A 13,080-nucleotide genomic window follows, 5' to 3' on the forward strand; every position below is an offset into this window, starting at 1 on the left:
AAAAAAAAGGTAAGTGAGTCCTCTTTGTCACTGAAAGAGTTGTGTAAGACCAGTTGTGGTAGGTAGAATAATGATGTCCATTTCCTAAACCATAAGAACAATGTCTATGTTAGGTTACATGGCAAAAGATATTTAGATTGCAAAGTTGCTAATCAGCTAACCTTGAGATGGGAAGATTATTCTGGATATCTAGTTGTGCTCAATGTAATTACAAGAGTCCACACAAGTAAAAGAGAAAGTCAGATGAAAGAGATACCAGAGATGGCAGCGTAAGAATTCATCCTGACATTGTGGGCAATAATGATGGTGTAATGGAGCCATGGCCCACGGAATGCTGGGAAACTCTAGAAGCTGAAAGGGCAAAGAAAATGGATTCTCTCCCAGAGCCTCCAAGGGGAACACAGCCTTCCTAACACCTTGCTTTGTGCCCAGTGAGAACAATTTCAGACTTCTGACCTCTAAAACCAGATAATAAATCTGTTATTTAAGTTACTAAGTGTGTGGTAATTTAATACAGCAGTGCCTTAGTCCACTTGGGCTGCTAGAACACCACAGACTTGGTAGTTTACAAAAAAGAGAAATTTATTTCTTAAAATTCTGGAGGCTGGGAAGCACAAGATCAAGGCACTAGCAGATTCCATGTCTGATGATGGCTCTCTTCCTGGTTCGCAGACAACCCTCTTCTCACTATGTCCTCATATGATTGAAGGGACTTGAAAGCTCTTTGGGATCTCTTTTATAAAGCACTCATTCCATTCATAAGGGCCCCACCTTCACGACCTGTTCACCTTCCTAAAGTCTCACCTCCAAATACCATCCCATTAAGGATTAGGTTTCAACATATGAATTGGGGTGAGAGTGGGAGGATACACACATTCAGTCTATAGCAAGCAGCTATAGGAAACTAAGGCATTGAACACAATCTTTACATAACAATATTTTAATTAAGTGTTGGAAAGAATTCACCAGTAAAGTCATCTGGACCTATAACACATTTTGTAGGAAGGTTTTTTTTTTTGAGTCAGAGTCTCACTCTGTCACCCAGACTGGAGTGCAGTGGCTGCTCCCGGCCACCGCAGCCTCGACCTGCTGGGCTCCGGTGATCCTTCCACCTCAGCCTTCGAGTAGCCGGAATTGCAGGCATGCGCTACCACGCCCGGCTGATTTTTTGGTTTATTATAGGGATGAGGTCTCACTGCCCAGGCGGGTCTCGAACCCGCGGGCTCAGGCAATCCACTCACCTCAGCCTCCCAAAGGCACGGGATTACAGGCTGAGCCACCGAGCCCGGCTTGTAGGAAGGTTTTTAACTACAGGTTTAATTCCTTCAGAATGACTCTTCAGATTTCTATTTCTTTTTGTATCAGCGTCATCTAGTTGTAATTATTAAGACATTCATTTGATTTAGATAGTGACATTTATTTGCATGAATTTATCCAAAAATCCTTTTATTTTCCTTTAAATTTAAGTGGGATTGGTGATTATGCCCCTTTTCATTTTTTACATTGAAAATATGTGTTTCCTCTTTAGTTTTATTTATCAATCTTCTACCAGAACTATCAATTTCATTAATTTTTGTTTTTGAGTTTTCATATTCTTGATTATTCCTCCTTTTTTTTGAGTCAGGGTTTACTCTGTCTCCCAGGCTGGAGTGCAGTGGCATAATCATGGCTCACTGCTGCCTTGACTTTCTGAGCTCAGGACACCCTTCTGCCTCAGCCTCACAAGCAGCTGAGACTACAGGCACACACCACCATGCCTGGCTAATTTTTTATTTTTATACAGATGGGCCTTGCTATGGTACTCAGATTGGTCTTAAACCCCTAGGCTCAAGAAATCCTCTGGCGCTGGCCTTCCAAAGTGCTAGGGTTACAGGCTAGAGCCACTGTGCCTGGCCAATTTTCCCTCTTATTTATGTATGTATGTATTTATTTATTTATTTATTTTTGTTAGCCCGTATTTCATTGATTTCTGCTCTTATCCTTAGTTTTGCATTCTTTCTTTTGGTTTACTTTGTAGTTAGATTTGTAGCTTGTTAAAATGTACACTTAATTGATTTTTAATTTTTCTTCATGTTGCTATATATTTTTCAACTCAAAGCACTGCTTTAGCCTCCTCTCACAAGTTTTAGTAAGTCCTATTTTCAATATTATTATCATATCATTAAAATATTTTCTAACTTTCATTGTTTTTCTTAACTCAGGTTATTTATAGCATGAGGATTTTCTGCATATCTCTCTGAGTTTTTTAAACAAATACTACTGTGGTGAGAAAGCATGCCCTATATGTGTTTTTTAAACAGTTTTATTGAGATATCATTCACATGCCATAAAATTTACCCTTTTAAATTGCACAATTCAGTGAGCGTTAGTATATTCACAGAGTTGTACAATTATTGCCACTATCTAATTCTGGAATATTTTCAGAAACCCAAAAAAGAAACCTTATACTCATTAGCAGTCATTCCCAATTCCTCCCCCTTCTACCCCTGGTCACAGGCAAACACTGTCTAGTTTACTCAAGATGCTATAAAAATAACTTAGACTGGGTGATTTATAAACAACAGAAATAGATGGCTCACAGTTTGAAGGCTGGGAAGTCCAAGATCAAGACACCAGCAGATTTGGTGTCTGGTAAGAACTCAGTTTCTGCTTCATAAATGGTACCTTCTCCCTGCATCCTCACAAAGTGAATGGGGTTGCTAGTTCTCATTGGTCTCTTTTATAAAGGCACTAATTTCATTCATGAGGGTTCTGAACTCATTATTTAATCGCCTCCCAAAGGCCCTACCTCTTAATACTGTTTCATGGAGGATTAAATTTAAACATAGAAATTTTGGAGACACACAAATATTTAAACCATGAAACCACCAATATCCTTTCTAACTTTATAAATATGGACATTTTATATAAATAAATTCATACAATTTGGGACTGCCTTGTTTTACTTAGTAAAATGTTTTCAAGGTTCACTCATGTTGTAACATGCATCACTACTTGATGCTATTTTTGTAACAAATAATATTCTATTTATATAGATAAGCCACATTTTGTTGATCCATTCAGATTGTTTCTACTTTCTGGCTATTATGAATAATTTATATACAAGTTTTTGTGTGGATTCACTTCTGTGATTTCAATTCTCTTGGGTATATACACAGGAGTAGAATGACTGGGTCACATGGTAACTCTGTTTAACATTTTGAGGAACTGCTAAGTTGTCTTCCAGAGTGGCTGTAGTATTTTACTTTCCCATCAGCAGTTTGGGAGTTTCCAACCTCTGAACATTTTGTACCGAAACATGTTACTGTCTGTCTTTATAATTATAGACATCCTAGTGAGAGTGAAATGGTAGTTCAGTGTAGTTTTGATATCTATTTCTCTAATGACTCATGATCCTCAGCATCTTTTCATACTTGTAAGGTTACAGACTATCTGAATAGCTGCTTTGGATAAACATCTATTCAGATTTTTTGCCTGTTTTTAAACTGGATCATTTTTCAGCTTAATGTTGAGTTGTAAGAGTTCTTTATATATTATGGATACAAGTCTATTGTCAAAAATATGATTTACTAACATTTTCTTCCAACCTGTGAGACTATCTTCTCACTTTCTTGATGGAGTCTGTTGAAGTACAAATGCTTTTAAATTCTGATGAATTCCAATTTACCAATATTTTTCATTCATGGACTGTGCTTTTGATGTCATGGTTAAGAACACTTTACTCACACACAACCTCCCTAGGTTGAAACAAGAAGACACTGAGACCCTAAACAGACCAATAACAATCAAGGAAATTGATTATGCCATAAGAAAACTACTGACAAAAAAAAGCCCTGGACCAGATGGCTTTTCAGCAGAATTCTACAAGACCTTTAAGGAGGAGCTGATACCAATCCTACTGAAGGTATTCCAGGTGGTTGAAAAAGATGGAACTCTCCCCAAATCATTTTACAAAGCCAACATCACATTGATACCCAAGCCAGGTAAAGATCCAACAAAGAAAGAGAACTACAGGCCAATATCTTTGGTGAACATAGATGCTAAAATTCTCAACGAGATCCTAGCGAACCAGATTCAACAACACATCTCAAATATCATCCATCACGACTTCATTCCCAGGATGCAAGCCTGGTTCAACATTCTTAAGACCATAAACATAATTAAATAATCAACAGATGTAAAAACGAAAACCACATGATTATATCATTGGATGCAGAAAAAGCTTTTGATAAAATCCAGCACCCTTCTTGATAAAAACCCTCGAACATCTAGGCATACATGAAACATACCTCAAAATAGTAAAAGCTATCTATGAGAAACGCACAGTCAGCATACTCCTAAACAGACAAAAATTGAAACAATTTCCCCTGAAAACTGGAACAAGATAAGGATGCCCACTCTAGCCCCTCCTGTTCAACACAGTTTTGAAAGTCCTAGCTAGAACAATCTGAGAAGAGAAGGCAATCAGGGGTATCCAGATGTGGAAAAGAGGAAGTCAAGTTATCTCTCTTTGCAGATGACATGATTGTATACCTTGAAAACCCAAGAGAATCTCCCAAAAATCTCCTGGCACTGATAAAGGACTTTGGCAAAGCCTCAGGGTATAAAATAAATGTACAAAAGACAATCGCATTTCTATACACCAATAATAAACAAACAGAAACCCAAATAAAAAGCACAATTCCATTTATAATAGCCACAAAAAAAAAAAAAGAAATACCTTGGCATCTTCCTAACCAGAGATGTAAAAGACCTTTACAATGAAAACTACAAAACACTGCTCAAAAAAATCAAAGATGACACAAACAAGTGGAAAAATATTCCATGCTCATGGATTGGAAGAACCAACATTGTTAAAATATCCATTTTACCTAAAGCAATCTACAGATTTAATGCAATACCCATCAAATTATCAGCAACATTCTTCTCAGGCCTAGAAAAAACAATACAGGATTTCATATGGAAACATAAATGACCAAGAATAGCTAAAACAATCCTAAGCAAAAAAAAAAAAAAAAAAAAGAAATCACACTCCCAAACTTTAAACTATACTATAAAGCTACAATAATCAAAACAGCCTGGTATTGGTACAAGAAGAGGCATATAGACCAATGGAATAGAATTGAGATCCAGAAGCAAAACCTCAATTTCTCAAACAACTCATCTTCGACAAAACCTCCACCACCCACTACTGGGGAGAGAAGAACCTATTCAGTAAATGGTGCTGGGAAAACTGGCTGACCATATGCAGAAGATTGAAACAAGACCCCTACCTATCCCCATACGCAAAAATTAACTCTAAATGGATCACAGACCTAAATGTAAAGCCTCAAATTGTAAGAACCTTAAAAAATGCAGGAGACACTCTTATGGAAGCTGGAACTGGCAACCAATTCCTGATCAAAACCCAAAGTGCCCAGGTCATAAGAGATAAGATAGACAAGTGGGACCTCATTAAACTGACAAGCTTCTGCGAAGCTAAAGAAACCATCAAGAGAGCAGGGAGATAGCCCACAGACTGGGAAAAAATATTTGCCAACTCCATGTCTGACAAAGGCCTAATGTCAAGGATCTACAAGGAACTCAAATGTGCTGAAAAGAAAAAAACAAACAGCCCCATTACAAAACGGGCTAAAAATATGAATAGACACTTGTCAAAAGAAGATATACGAGCAGCCACAGACACATGAAAAAATGTTCAGCCTCACTAATCATCAAGGAGATGCAAATTAAAACTACACTGAGATACCACCTAACTCCAGTCAGAATGGCCATCATCAATAACTCAAAAAATAACAGATGCTGGAGAGGATGTGGCAAAAAGGGAACATTTCTATGCTGTTGGTGGGAGTGTAAACTAGTGCAGCCTCTGTGGAAATCAATGTAGTGATTCCTAAAAGTTCTAAAATTGAACTTCCATATGACTCCACAATCTCCCTACTGGGAATATACCCGGAAGAGCTCAGGTCACTCTATAAAAAAGATACCTGCACACGTATGTTTATTGCAGCATTGTTCACAATAGCAAGAACATGGAACCAACCATGCTGCCCATCAAAAGAGGACTATATAAAAAAAGTGGTACATATATACAATGGACTATCATACAGTCATAAAGAAGAACAAAATCATGAACTTTGCAGCAACCTGGATGGAATTAGAGTTTATAATACTGAGTGATCTCTCAGAGAAACAAAGAGCTGAGTACCATATGTTCTCACTCATAAGTGGACCTTGAACAACTACCATAGGAAAGGGATATACCAAAGGAAAATAGCGGGAAACTGCAGGGGGGGGGACAGGGAGCTGGGATTGACAGTAGTCAATATCCACTAGGGGAAGTGGGGGCACACCTCATCAATGAAGGTACCTGCACAAGGAACATTTGTATATGTAACCCTGAATTGTACCCCACAATTTCAAAATAAAAATTAAAAGAGAAAAAAAAGAACACTTTACTCAAAACCCAAAGTCACAAGTATTTTCTCCCATGTTTTCTTCTACACATTTCATGGTTTTAACTTTATTTTCTCTATAGAATCCTTTTTATCTTATTTGGATTCCAGTTCATGTTTCCATTTCCAGATGAAATGGAAGCCTTTTTCATAACGTGAACTATTATTTTTATTGCATATATTTAAGGTGTAGAAAATGATGCTTTATATACATGCACATAGTGAAATGGTTACTACAGTCAAGCAAATTAACATATCCACCATCTCACAGTTACTTTTTGTGTGTGTCTGTAGTAAGAGCAACAAAAATCTACCATCTCAACAAATTTCCAGTATATAATACAATATTCTTGACTACAGTCCTTATACTGTACATTAGACCTCTTGACTTATTCATCTTACATATCCATAACTACCCTTTACATACATCATCAATAACTCAAAAAATAACTACCACCTAGCCCCTGGTAACCACCATCTATATATTCAACTTTCTTTTTTAGATCCCACATGTAAGTGAGTTCATGTTGTATTTTTCTTTCTGTGTCTGAATTATTTCACTTTACATAATGTCCTCTATGGTTCATCTATGTTATTACAAATGACAGGATCTCCTTTGTTAATGCTAAATAGTAATCCATTGTGTATATACACCACATATTCTTTTTTTTTTTTTTTGAGTTGGAGTCTCACTCTGTCGCCCAGACTGGAGTGCAGCAGCCGCTCCCGGCCACCGCAGCCTCGACCTGCTGGGCTCCGGCGATCCTTCCGCCTCAGCCTTCCAAGTAGCCGGAACTACAGGCATGCGCTACCACGCCCGGATGATTTTTTGATTTATTGTAGAGATGAGGTCTCGCTGCCCAGGCGGGTCTTGAACCCGCAGGCTCAGTCAATCCACTCACCTCATCCTCCCAAAGGCGCGGGATTACAGGCTGAGCCACTGAGCCCAGCTACACCACATATTCTTTAACCATTCATCCATGGTTGAACAGTTAGGTTGTTTCCATACCTTGTCTACTGTGAATAATGCTGCAACAACCATGGGAATGCAGGTATCTTTACGAAGTGTTGATTTCATTTCAACATTTCATTTCACGTTTGGGGCATATATCCAAAAGAGAAATTGCTGGGTCATATGACAATTCGATCTTAAATTTTCTGAGAACCCTTCATGCTGTTTTCCACAATGGCCACACCAATTTACAGTACCAACAGTGTAAATGGACTCGTTTTAGTCCACACCCTCACCAATATTTATCTCTTATGACTTTAACATTTGAGTCTGTAATGGATTTTGAGTTAGTTTTTGAGTATGGTGAGAGGAAGGATTCCAAATTCATTCTTCTGTGTGTACATATCCTCCTATCCTAGTACCATTTTTTAAAGGACTATTCATTCCTCATTCAAGTATCTTGGCATCCTTGTTGAAAATCACTTAACCGTAAATATAAAAGTTTATTTCTGACTTTCAATTCTATTCTACTGAATTGCAATATCCTTATGCCAGTACAACGCTATCTTGATTAATGTAGGTTGGTAATTAAGTCTTAAAATTTGGACGTGTGAGTCTTCCAAATTTTTCCTTTTTATTGAAGGAACTGTTTTGGCTATTCTAGGACCCTTGTATTCCCACATGAATTTCACAATTAGATTGTCAATTTCCACAAAGTCAGTTCAAATTTTAATAAGAACTATGCTGAATCCAGAACAATTTGGAAAATACTGTAATCTTAACAATATTAGGTCTTTTGAATGACTGTCTTTCCATTATTAAGGTCTTCTTTAATTTCTTTCAACAATGTTTCATAGTTCTTATTGAAAAGGTCTTGTAATAATTTGTTAGGTTTATTTTGAAGTTTTAAAAATGCTAATTATAAATAGAATTCTTTACTTAACTTCAGTTTTGGATTGCTCATTACTAATATACAGAAATAAAATTGATCCTGCCACACTGATGAACTTACTTATTGGCTACGATAGGTTTTAATGAATTCCTTAGGATTTTCATTGCTTGTGTATAGAAATAAAATTGATACTGCTACATTGATGAACTTGTTTATTTGTTATAATAAGTTTTAGTACATTTCTTAGGATTTTATATAGGCAAGATAAAGCCATCTGAAAATAGTTTAACTTCTTTTTTATTCCTTTTGCCTAATTTCTCTGGCTAGAACCTCCCATTCAATATTGAGTAGAAGCAGCAATTATTTATAATTATCAAAATAATGTTATAATTTTATTTTATAATTTCTAATTATCTTCTCTCTTTGGTGAAACATTATTGTAATAGTCTTCTTAAATGCTTGAGACATGGTATCCTCTAGTTATTTAAACATATTAATAATAGCAAATATTAGTCTTTGTTAAGTCCAAAATCCAGCCCCGTCAGATAAACTTTCTATTGGCTACTTTTTTTCCTTGTACACATGGCAAAAATGTTCTATTTCTTTGCATGTTTCAAAAGCTATTGCTGAAAATTAGACATTTTAGATAAAATACTGTAACAACTCTGGTATTATATCCTTCTCACACCCCAAATTTATCATTTTGCTGGTTTTGTGTTTGTTTTCTTCTTTCTGATTATTTGTTTAGGGACTTTCCTGAACTAATTATGTAGATTCTGTTTTTATAATGTGTAGCCACTTAGTTTTCTGTTAGCTTTTTTTTAAGTTATTGATTTTATTTCCAAGCTTGACTTCTTAAGTCATCCCTGAGTCAGTATAAGTAAGAGGCAAGCCAATGTTCAGTCAGAAGATTTCTTTAAATGTTTTGCTTACATGTGTTCTATCTTTTGTCAAGAGAAGCCGTGTGAAAAGACACACCTTCAAATTTCAGGCACTTTACAAGATAGCCTTAGCTTTCATGACCTGCTTGTGAAGGCCTGAACATCAGCCAGAGGTGACTGACTGGGGCCTTCTCCTTTCTCAGATCTTTCTTGGGCATAAGCACAATCTTACATGTGTACAGACTATCAGATCCCCAGGAATATACCAGTGCTTTTCAAAGTTCCCAAGGTCATCTAGTATATAACATGTCCTTAAAATTCCTAGTAAGCTAATTTGTCACAACTCAGATCACAGCCTTAGAAAGTCATGATGTTGTTAGCCGATTGTTATTATTTTGGAAAAGCCTGGGGATATGAGCTTTTTTTTGTTTGTTTTTGTAAGCTAAGTTCTGAATCAAATCAAATAGCTACAATAAACTGGAAATAGAGATTTTGTCCAGGAAACTGTAAAAACAAAATATTTACTGTGCTTTAGAGAGGATGCTTTTAAGGGAGCTCCAAGAGAGGCCAGACCTATCCAATGACTTCAATGCCGTAAGTTTTTGACTATAATACCACTGAGCTGAGGAGAGATTGGGAGATGACAACAGCCTCAAATCAATATGTCATAGAATCGACTGTCTTACCAAGGTTCAGTAGTTTTCTTGGACTGACAACTTCTAGTTTCTTCTCTAGCTTTTGTTAATTTCTGGAGTTCTGAAATGATTGATTTTGTGTTGCTACAATTGTTTTAGCAGGACAGTGAGATCTTCCCTCTGCCATGCAGAAGTTAACCTCTCTATACATATGATTTTACTCCTTTGAAATTCATTTATATTTGCTTTAGAGTCAAGCAAATGATGTGCTGTGATAAAATATTTGTGTCTTTGGAAAAAAATAAGCATCCTGTTATGGCTGGGCATAGTGTTTTCTAGTCAGTTAATTCAAGTCAGTTGGTCATGTTGTTCAAATCTTCCACATATTTACATTATTTTGGTCTGCTTGTTCTACTAGCTAATGTGAGTGATGAGTTAAAAATCTCCAAATGTGAATATGAATTTTCTATTTCTCTCCCTTTAGATTTGTCAATTTTTAGTTTATATATTTTACAGTTAATGAGATGAGATCTATCTTTGTCTTTAAATTTAGAGTATGCCTCTTACAAAGAGGATACAGTTGAGTCTTATTTTATTTTATTTTATTTTGAGTTGGAGTCTCACTCTGTCGCCCAGACTAGAGTGCAGTGGCCGCTCCCGGCCACTGCAGCCTCGACCTGCTGGGCTCCAGCGATCCTTCCGCCTCAGCCTTCCGAGTAGCTAGAATTATAGGTGTGCGCTACCATGCCCAGCTAATTTTTTGATTTACTGTAGTGATGAGGTCTCACCAAGTTGTCCAGGCAGGTTATGAAGAGTCTTATATTTTTAATTCAGTCTGATAATCTTTGTCTTTCAACTGGAGTGTATAGTCTAACTTTTTCTTGGAAATTTGACATTTCAGATAACATACTGTAAACAATTCTTGTCAGATCCTTCTTCCTCCCCCAAGGTATATTTTTAATGTAATGTAATATAGTATGTTCACCTGCTGTGCTGCTATTTATTTTTTCCTTCTGTTTTTGTTTCCTTTATTTAATTATTTGAAGTTTTTAAAAATAAATTATGACATTTTACTTCTCATTAGCTTTTTAGTTATACCTTTTTCTACTATTCTTTTAACTGACCTCTTGGATATTACAATGTGCATCTCTGAATATTGATCTCTCTTGAATCAGAACTTTTTCCTGCTTTTCAATCATTTCTAGTACCTTACAAGTTTAAGTCTATTTACCCCTGCCCTGCCCTTTATGCTAGCTATTATTACCATATATCCTATTTCTACATATATTATAAATGCTACAAGAAAGTTATTGTTGTTTTTACCCATCCTTTTTTTAATACTCATCCACCAGTCTAGGCTTACCAGTGCTTTTGATTTGTTCCTGCAGTTCCATGCTTCAATCTGCATCTTTTCCTCCTACCTAAGAAACTTCCTTTACAGAATCTTAGTAGTACAGGTCTGCCAGCAACCAAATCTTTTAGCTTTTGTTTCTTTTAAAAAAAATAATTTTTTTTAGCTTAACTTATTTAGTAAAAATATTTTTTCCAGCTTTACTGAGGTATGATTGATGAATAAAAACTGTATATATTCAAGCTATACAACATAATGACTTGATTTACATACACTGTGAAATGATAGTCACAATCAAATTAACATAACTAATTCCTCAGTTACTGTTTGGGGGGAACGTAAGGACACTTTCAGATTTTTTTTCTTTTTTTTTTTTCTGAGTTGGAGTCTCACTCTGCCACCCAGACTGGAGTGCAGTAGCCGTTTCTGGCCACAGCAGCCTCGACCTGCTGGGCTCCAGCGATCCTTCCACCTCAGCTTTCCAAGTAGCCGAAACTACAGGCGCACACTACCATGCCTGGCTAATTTTTGATTTATTGTAGAGACGAGGTCTCGCCAAGTTGCCCAGGAGGGTCTTGAACCCGCGGGCTCGGCAATTCACTCACCTTGGCCTCCCAAAGCACTGGGATTACAGGCTGAGCCACTGAGCCCGGCCAGATTTTATTTCATTTTAATTTGTCAAGAATATTTCATTGGGCAAATAATTCTACGTTAGCAAGTTTTGTAACTTCAATACTTTAAACATGCTATTCCATTGCCTTTGGCTTCCATAGTTGTTGATAAGAAGGAACTGTCTGTGTATTGTTGCTCCCTGGAAAATAATCTGTGTTTTTCTGGTTGGTTTTAAAATTTTTTTCTTTATAATTAAGGGGTTTGACTGATATACTAGCTGTGATTTTTTCTGTATTTATCCTGCTTGGGGTTCACGGAACTTTATCAGTCTGTTGGCTGCTTTCTTTTTATAAGTTTTGGGAAATTATTCTGGTTTTTTTTGTCTCCTTTTCTTTTGGAAGTCCATTCACACATATTTTAAAACTTATGACTGTTTCTCATATGTCTCTTACATATTCTTCTGTTATTATATATTTTTTCCTCTCTGTGCTTCAGGTTGGGTATTTTCTACTTCTCTGTCTTCAAGTTCACTAATTTTGTTTTCTGTTGTATCTGATCCACTCTTAAACCAAGAACTACACTTTTAATTTAATCAAATGCACTTTTCAGTTCTAGACTGTCCATTATTTCTTTTCTATGTGTTCCAGTTCTCTTTTCAATGTATCCATTCATTCTGCCCATCTTTCCTTCTATTTCCTTTAAAATATCATTGTTATTTTAAAGACTTAAATTCAACATCAATATCATATGAGATCTTTTTCTAGTGTCTGCTTTTCTTGATTGTAAATAACATTTTCCAGCCTCTTCACATGTTGTATAGTTTTTAATTGTGTATAAAAAAATTCTGTGAGTGTATATCTCATTGTACCTGTCTAATATCAGTCCTAATGTACTTTAAAAGCAGATATCAGTATTGCTCTAATATTTCTATGTTATATTTGCAAAAATATCTTTCATTCAAGAAGTTTTGAAGCATCCTGTAATCTTTTAATTAAAAAAAAATTCCTGTTAGCAAGACTTGCCAGGATATAGTCAGGGTTTCTCTATTCTCATACTAAGATTTTTTTCTCCACAATTGCCATGCTACAAAAGAAATACTCTTTCTTGAAGATTTTCCATTGTTCTGGATCTGCAACTATTCAGGTTAAATAGTTTTAATTTTATCTCTGAATCCTTAGTGCCTAACAGAGTACCTGGTATACAGTAGATGTTCAAAAAGTGTTTATTAAAAGAATTAGCAAGTGGTCAATTAGTAACCAACCCAAGTTGCTTAGTCATGTTGACTTACAATACATGAAATTA

General features: G+C 36.1%; 1 protein-coding gene across 1 annotated transcript in view; it reads right to left on the minus strand.

Annotated features, from left to right (window-relative positions):
* Positions 1-13,080, minus strand: part of PDE3B (phosphodiesterase 3B) — a 197,240-nt gene that overhangs the window by 47,567 nt on the left and 136,593 nt on the right. The window lies entirely within an intron of this gene.

The sequence above is a fragment of the Carlito syrichta genome, unplaced genomic scaffold (assembly GCF_000164805.1).
Source record: "Carlito syrichta isolate Samal-C Ts95f unplaced genomic scaffold, Tarsius_syrichta-2.0.1 Scaffold309824, whole genome shotgun sequence".
In the NCBI taxonomy this organism is placed as follows: Eukaryota; Metazoa; Chordata; class Mammalia; order Primates; family Tarsiidae; genus Carlito; species Carlito syrichta.